This window comes from Elephas maximus, chromosome 4, assembly GCF_024166365.1.
Source record: "Elephas maximus indicus isolate mEleMax1 chromosome 4, mEleMax1 primary haplotype, whole genome shotgun sequence".
Lineage (NCBI taxonomy): Eukaryota > Metazoa > Chordata > Mammalia > Proboscidea > Elephantidae > Elephas > Elephas maximus.
Genome location: NC_064822.1, coordinates 114,567,172 through 114,574,800, shown reverse-complemented (window position 1 = coordinate 114,574,800; position 7,629 = coordinate 114,567,172). Strand labels below are relative to the sequence as shown.

Genomic DNA, 7,629 nt, shown 5'->3' with positions numbered 1-7,629 from the left:
ACAAGTCCAGGAAAATACAAGGGACATAATTCTAAGGAGAAAAATAAACGTGTTTTTATTAGATGCTATAAAGTCGGTTCGGACCCTATGTTAAACAGAGCTAAATGCTGCCCAGTCCTGCACCATCCTGACATCCTTTGCTATGTTTGAGCCCATTGTTGCAGCCACTGTGTCCATCCATTTCCTTGAAGGCCTTCCTTTCTTTCACTGACCCTTACCTTACCAAGCATGACGTCCTTCTCCAAGGGCTTGTCCCTCCTGATACCAAGTTCAAAGTACTTCAGACAAAGTGTCACCATCCTTGCTTCTAGGGAACATTCTGACTGTACTTCTTCCAAGACAAATTTGTTCCTTCTTTTGGTAGTCCATGGTATGTTCAATATTCTTTGCCAACACTGCAATTCAAAGGCATCAGTTCTTCTTTGGTCTTCCTTATTCACAGTCCGGCTTTTGCATACACATGAGGCAATTAAAAACGCCATGGTTTTAAGAAGACATCTTTGCTTTTCAGCACCTTAAAGAGGTCTTTTGCAGCAGATTTGCTAAATGCAATGCCTCGTTTGATTTCTTGACTCTTTTTTTATTTCCGTAGGGGTTGATTGTGGATCAAGGTAAAATGAAATCCTTGAGAACTTTAATCTTCTTCCTGTTTATCATGATATTGCTTATTGGTCCAGTTATGAGGATTTTTATTTTCTTTATATTGAGGTGTAATCCATACTGAAGGTTGTAGTCTTTGATGTTTATCAGTAAGTGCTTCAAGTTCTTTTCACTTTCAGCAAGCAAGGTTGTGTCATCTGCATAGCACAGGTTGTTAATGAGTCTTCCCCTAATCCTAATGCCCCATTCTTCTTCATATAGTCCAGCTTCTTGGATTATTTGCTCAGCAAATAGATTGAATATGTATAATGAAAGGATTAAACCTTGACACACACGTTTCCTGACTTTAAACCAATATCGCCTTGTTCTGTTCAAAGGATTGCCTCTTCATCTGTGCACAGATTCCTCATGAACACAATTAAGTATTCTAGGATTCCTGCTTTTCTCAATGTCATTCATAATTTCTTATGATCCACACTGTCGAACACCTTTGCAGACATAGTCAATAGAACACAAGTAAACATCTTTTTGGTATTCTCTGCTTCAGCCAGGATCCATCTGACATCAGCAATGATATTCCTTGTTCCACATCCTCTTCTGAATCCAGCCTGAACTTCTGGCAGTTTCCTGTCGATGTAGTGCTACAACTGCTTTTCAATGATCATCGGCAAAATTTTACTTGTGTGTGATATTAATGATATTGTTCGATAATTTCTGCATTTGATTGGATCACCTTTCTTTGGAATAGGCATAAATATAGATCTCTTCCAGTTGTTTGGCCAGGTAGCTGTCTTCAAATTTCTTGGCATAGATAAGTGAGCACTTTCAGCACTGCATCTGTCTGTTGAGACATCTCAATTGGTATTCCATCATTTCCTGGAACCTAGTTTGTTGCCAGTGTCTTCAGTGTAGCTTGGACTTCTTCCTTCATTACCATCGGTTATTGACCATACAGCACCTCCTGAAATCACTGAATGTCCACCAATTCTTTTTGGTACAGTAACTCTGTATAATCTTTCTATCTTCTTTTGATGCTTCCTGCGTCGTTCAGTATTTTGCCCATGGAATCCTTCACTATTGCAACTCGAGGCTTGAATTTTTTCTTCAGTTCTTTCAGCTTGAGAAATGCTGAGTGTGTTCTTCCTTTTTGGCTTTCTAACTCCAGTCTCTACACATGTCATTATAATACTTAGCCTTCTCGAGCCACCCTTTGAAATCTTCTGTTCGGCTCTTTTACTTCATCATTTCTTCCATTTGTTTTAGCTCTGATGTTTAAGAACAAGTTTCAGAGTCTCTTCTGACATCTATCTTGGACTTCTCTTTCTTTCCTGACTTTTTAACGACCTCTTGTTTCTTCATGTATGATGTCTTTGATATCATTCCACAACTTGTCTGGTCTTTTGCATTAGTGTTTAGTGGGTCAAATCTACTCTTGAGATGGTCTCTAAATACAGGTGGGATGTACTCAAGGTTGTACTTTGGCTTTGGTGGAATTGTTTTAATTTTTTTCGGATTCAAGTTGAACTTGCATATGAGCAATTTATGGTCTGTTTCACAGTTGGCCCCTGGCCTTGTTCTGACTAATGTCATTGAGATTTCCGTTGTTTCTTACCACGGCTGTAGTCAATTTGATTCCTGTATTCTATCCAGTGAGGTCCACGTCACAATTTATGTTGTTGAAAAAGGCTATTGCAATGAAGAAGTCTTGCAAAATCCTGTCATGTGATCTCAGGCATCATTTCCATCACCAAGGCCATATTTTCCAACTATCAATCCTTCTTTTTTGTTTCCGACCTTTGCATTCCAATCACCAGTAAATACCAATGCATCCTGATTGCATGTTAGATCAATTTCAGACTGTGAAAGTTGGTAACAATCTTCAGTTTCTTCATCTTTGGCCTTAGTGATTGGTGCTTAAATTTGAGTAATAGTCATATCAACTGGTCTTCCTTGTAGGCATATGGATATTATCCTATCATTGACAGCCCTGTACTTCAGGATAGATCTTGAAATGTTCTTTTTGACAATGAATGCAATGTCATCCTTCTTCAATTTGTCATTTTTGGCATAGTCAGCCATGTGATTGTCCAATTCAGAAATGGCCAACACCAGTCCATTTCAGCTCACTATCACCTAGGATATTGATGTTTAGGTATTCCATTTCATTTTTAACTATTTCCAGTTTTTCTGGATTCATACTTCATACATTCCAAGTTCCTATTTTTAGTGGGTATTTGCAGCTATTTCTTCTCATTTTGAGTCATGCCTTATCAGCTAATGAAGGTTCAGAATGCTTTACTCCATCTGTGTCATTAAGGTTGACTCTACTTCAAGGAGGCAGCTCTTCCCAAGTCACATTTTGAGTGCTTTCCAATCTGAGGGGTTCATCTCCTGGCACTATGTCAGACAATGTTCTGATGCTATTCATAAGGTTTTCACTGGCCAATTCTTTTCAGAAATGAAGCACTGGGTCCTTCTTCCTAGTCTGTCTTAGGAAGGTCAGCTGAAACCTATCTGCCATGGGTGACCCTGCTTGTATTTGAATACTGGTGGCTTAGCTTTCAGCATCACAGCAACCCCCAAGCCTCCAAAGTATGACAAACTGACAGACACGTGGGGGTTGCCTAGAATAGTCATTCAACATATTTTATTAACAAGATATTTGAGTAACCCCTTTTCTATACTTGTGTCCCTCTACCCCGTTATTTACTGCTATGTCATGTTTTCATGCAATTAAATGATCTAGAATGATTTTTCTAGTTAAAATGATATTGACTATATGAAATTCAAAATAATCTAAGTCTGTTATTACCTCATTTTTTAAAATTATACAATTCTCTGAAGTATAATGTTTAAAAATATCAGTTTCCAAGACTACTAATTAAAATTGTTCAACTTAAGGGTGCACTCATCAGCATTATCTCTCTCCAGGGACATTTCAGTTCTGTTTTATTGCAAGAATCCCCTGTGGCTTTTTTGAGAAAAATGGGTAAAACCATTCTGTTTGTGTTGAAAAGAATATTTAGAAAATCATCTTTATTTGGAAGGTAAAGAAAGAAGGAACATTTCAAAACCCATCTTTCTTGCACATGAGTTACTTAGAGCCAAGTAAAATATTATATTAGGTAGTTTTTTTGAATATCCATGCTTTAGGATTTTTCTATTTTTGGGGAAAGAAGAGATAGGTAATGTCTAGTGTTAGATTGTGCAACTTAGGCTAGTTCTTTACATTTCCAGGTTTTTTATTTCTCACCAGTTCTCATTCACAGGCCATGCCACTCACCTCTTCTCCATAGTTATTGTTTCTTTGTTCTCATTCATGGATTGAGCCCTGTATTCTATATTCAGTAAAATATTTCACTTAATAAATTAGCAAAGTACATAAGTCTTTCACCTCTATTTGCTTGCTCAATCATAACTATTTTCCTGAGCCTGGTAGCAAGGTTCTAACATTTAACTTTTTTTTTTTTTTTAATCTTACTCACATTCCACAAAAGCTGTATTTTTCATTCTGAATTCTTGCTCTGCAACTAGTTGCAAACTGAGGGCAAGGGTCCATTTTACATCTGCCCTGTTTCTTTACAAGTACGTCCAGCTTTATTCCTAAACAACAAATTAGTACCAAAAACATTGTGACTCAGTGGAAAGCTTGGCAAGCCTACCTGAGTTTCAGCCTTTTACTTAAGGTGGATGGACTACTTGTTTGACTGCCCCCAGAGCTTTTACCACTGATTTGGGACAATCAGGTTTTCACCATGTTACCAACCCTTTCCTGGATGTCAAGTTACACAACCTCTTGGATACTCGGCTTCTGGTCTGGACATAGTATCTTCTACTGGCTACTGGGGCTATGTCATCTTTCTGTCTGGGTGTCTCCCTCTCCAGGATCAGGTTTTCTATTGGATGTACGGTACAGTGTGCCGTACTGTATTCCCACATTATTCCCTATCTCACTGCTTGTAACCAGGATTATCTTGTCATATTCCACCTGCATATCTTATGTGTGTTATTGTGTAAGAAAACCAGTCAGTAACAAGTTGGGAAGCCTATGAAGTGCTCTAGATGTAAAGCATCACACTCAACTCTCAATTTCAGTAAATTAACAGAACATTTCAGTTTGGTCAGTCAAATCACTACCACATGGGATTACATAATTGTAAGTACATTCTCCATTTCTCATTAATTTTTTTCTATTTTTTAATCAGGGCAGAACTTAGTTCATTTAACTTTGGCTGTCAGAATCTCTTCTAAAAAAGTGAAAAATTAATAGTTTTTTGAGAAAGAAAAAAAACTTTGAATTCTGGGTTTGTTTAGAATAACACAAATATTACTTTTAAAAGTCCTTATTGTTTTGTTAAGTTATTAGTTCTGAATATAAATTGGCATTTAACAATTTAACAAAAAAGTAGAAAAAAATTTTAAATCAAAGTTTCAAATTATTTTCAAAGAAGTAATTAGAACATGGAGTCATTGGTAAAAGTATTTTAATAACAATGATACCAATATTTTACATTTTATAGTTTTCCACCTAGTTTCCCACACGTATAATTAAATTTTTAAAAGTTAGTGAATCCCCTTTGATAAGCATATTTATTATTCTTATATACATGTGTATATTAGACCTAACAATAACTCACAAAAGATTACATGTCTAGTGATCTATAAAGAAGACATAGATTCTCTTCATTCTGGTTCATGAATTTTTTCAGAATTCCTTAAAACTCAGTGTTAATTTATTATCTTGTTATAGGTCTTATATGTTTTTTACTGAACAGATGTGATTAAAAGACAACGCTGAGCTCACTCAATTATTGTTTCCTGTATTCATTTATAGACCTAACAGAAGTCAACAACAAAAAATGAAAAATCAGTCATCTGTGAAAGAATTCATTCTCCTGGGATTAACAAATGACACAGAGCTAAACATTTTAATTTTTCTTTTTCTTTTTTTACATATATACTGAGTATAACTGGAAACCTGACAATTATCACCCTTACTCTGATAGATTCCGACCTCAAAACTCCAATGTATTTCTTCCTTAGGAATTTTTCTTTCCTAGAAATCTCATTCACAACAGTTTGTATTCCTAGATTTCTGGTTAGCATTATAACAGGGGACATGACCATCTCCTATAATTCTTGCATGGCCCAGGTGTTTTTCCTCATACTCCTTGGTTCAACAGAATTTTTCCTTTTGACAGTTATGTCGTATGATCGTTATGTGGCCATCTGTAAGCCATTGTATTACACAACAATAATGAACAGCAGAGTCTGCATCCAGCTACTGATAAGCTCTTGGCTGGCTGGATTTCTTATTATCTTTCCACCTGTAATCTCGGGACTTCAACTGGATTTCTGCGACTCCAACATCATTGACCACTTTACCTGTGACTCCTCTCCTATGCTGCTGATTGCCTGCAAGGACACAGCATTTCTAGAGCTCGAGGGGTTTCTCCTGGCAGTGGTCACTCTCGTGGTCACCTTAACATTCATGATTCTTTCCTATGCTTTAATCCTTAGGACAATTCTGAGAATCCCCTCTGCTGAGCAAAGAAAAAAGGCCTTTTCTACTTGTTCCTCACACATGATTGTTGTCTCCATTTCTTATGGAAGTTGCATTTTTATGTATGTCAAAACCTCAGCAAAAGAAGGGGTGGCTTTTACCAAGGGCATAGCTGTGCTCAATACCTCCATTGCCCCAATGCTGAATCCTTTCATTTACTCTCTAAGGAACCAACAGGTAAAACAGGCCTTTAAGAACTTACTCGAAGGATGCTTCTTAAATAAATGTCAATCATGAGGAAATTCAAAGCCTCAACTTTAGATTGAACTTTATGCCTAATGCAATATTAACATTGTTCTGTTTCTCATCCATTACTGAATTCAACTTCCCTTTCTTTCAGGTTTTGTTCTCCATGTATCTAAGTTTTATTTCACTGGCTCAGCTATCATTTTACTTTTACATGCCCTGAAAATTTTCTGCATGGGAGTGATTTTTTGTCCTATACATGAGGATGACATTTAGGAAGGATGCCAGAATTTATTTGTAAACAATCATTGAAAAATTATTCCTCTGGACCACAAGCAAATCTAAATAAAAGTTATCATCAAACAATCCTGAAAACTTTTATTTATTTATTTTCTTGGTGCATGAGGGAGGAGTACTAGCATAAGGTCTTCTGTGGGGTAGTCTCCTATCTTTGTTGTGCCCCTATTTATCCTTATATCTCTATAATATTTGCTTTATATGTTTACATATACTATGAGGTGAATAGGTGTTGTATCATCATTGTGAATTGCACCCTTTAAGACTGTAAAGTATCTGGCTTAATACTTTTTTAGGGTAAATTCCAAAGTTACTTCCAGTGTGGCTTTGATACTTCCATCAAACCCCAGTGCACTCACCATGAAGCAAGTTTAATGAACTACAACTGGTTAGTGGTCTTTATTCTATTCAGGTCTTGAATTTACCAATCCTGAGCATGGAGTTCATTGGAAGCTCCCTTGAAAAAAGCCTGACTTGAGTTTGGTATCCCAAAATGAAGTTTCCTCTTGTTTTATTATTATGGCAATTGAAACCCATATGATTTTTATATTTTAGAAAGTTCTCAGAATTTCTGGTACACTGATTTAAACCCTAAATTTTTTCCCAGGGCCAGCCTAAGCGCATGCAGCCAATTTCCTATTCTGTTTTCTGATATGTCATAATAAAAATCTCTTTGTTATAGAGACTTTGTGAAAGTTGTTTCTCTATAACAGTATGGAACTCAATGAAATAGAAAACAGAAGAATAAATAAGAAAATATTAATAAAATCAAAATTTGGCTCCTAAAGAAGATCATTAAAATTGATAAACTTCTGGTCAGACTGATCAGGGCAGATACAGAGAAAACACAAATTAGCAACATCAGCAATGCACCTGGGACTATCACCGGTATGCTACAAATAATGGAAGAATAACAAGTAAATTTTTGAATGGCTTTACAAAAAATATGTAAGTGGGGAAGAATAAGCAAATCTCCTAGGCAG

General features: G+C 36.3%; 1 pseudogene; it reads left to right on the top strand.

Moving 5' to 3' along the window:
* The first annotated feature begins 5,459 nt into the window (after positions 1-5,459).
* On the top strand, positions 5,460-7,021 carry LOC126076422 (olfactory receptor 6C65-like; annotated as a pseudogene).
* Positions 7,022-7,629: the final 608 nt, after the last annotated feature.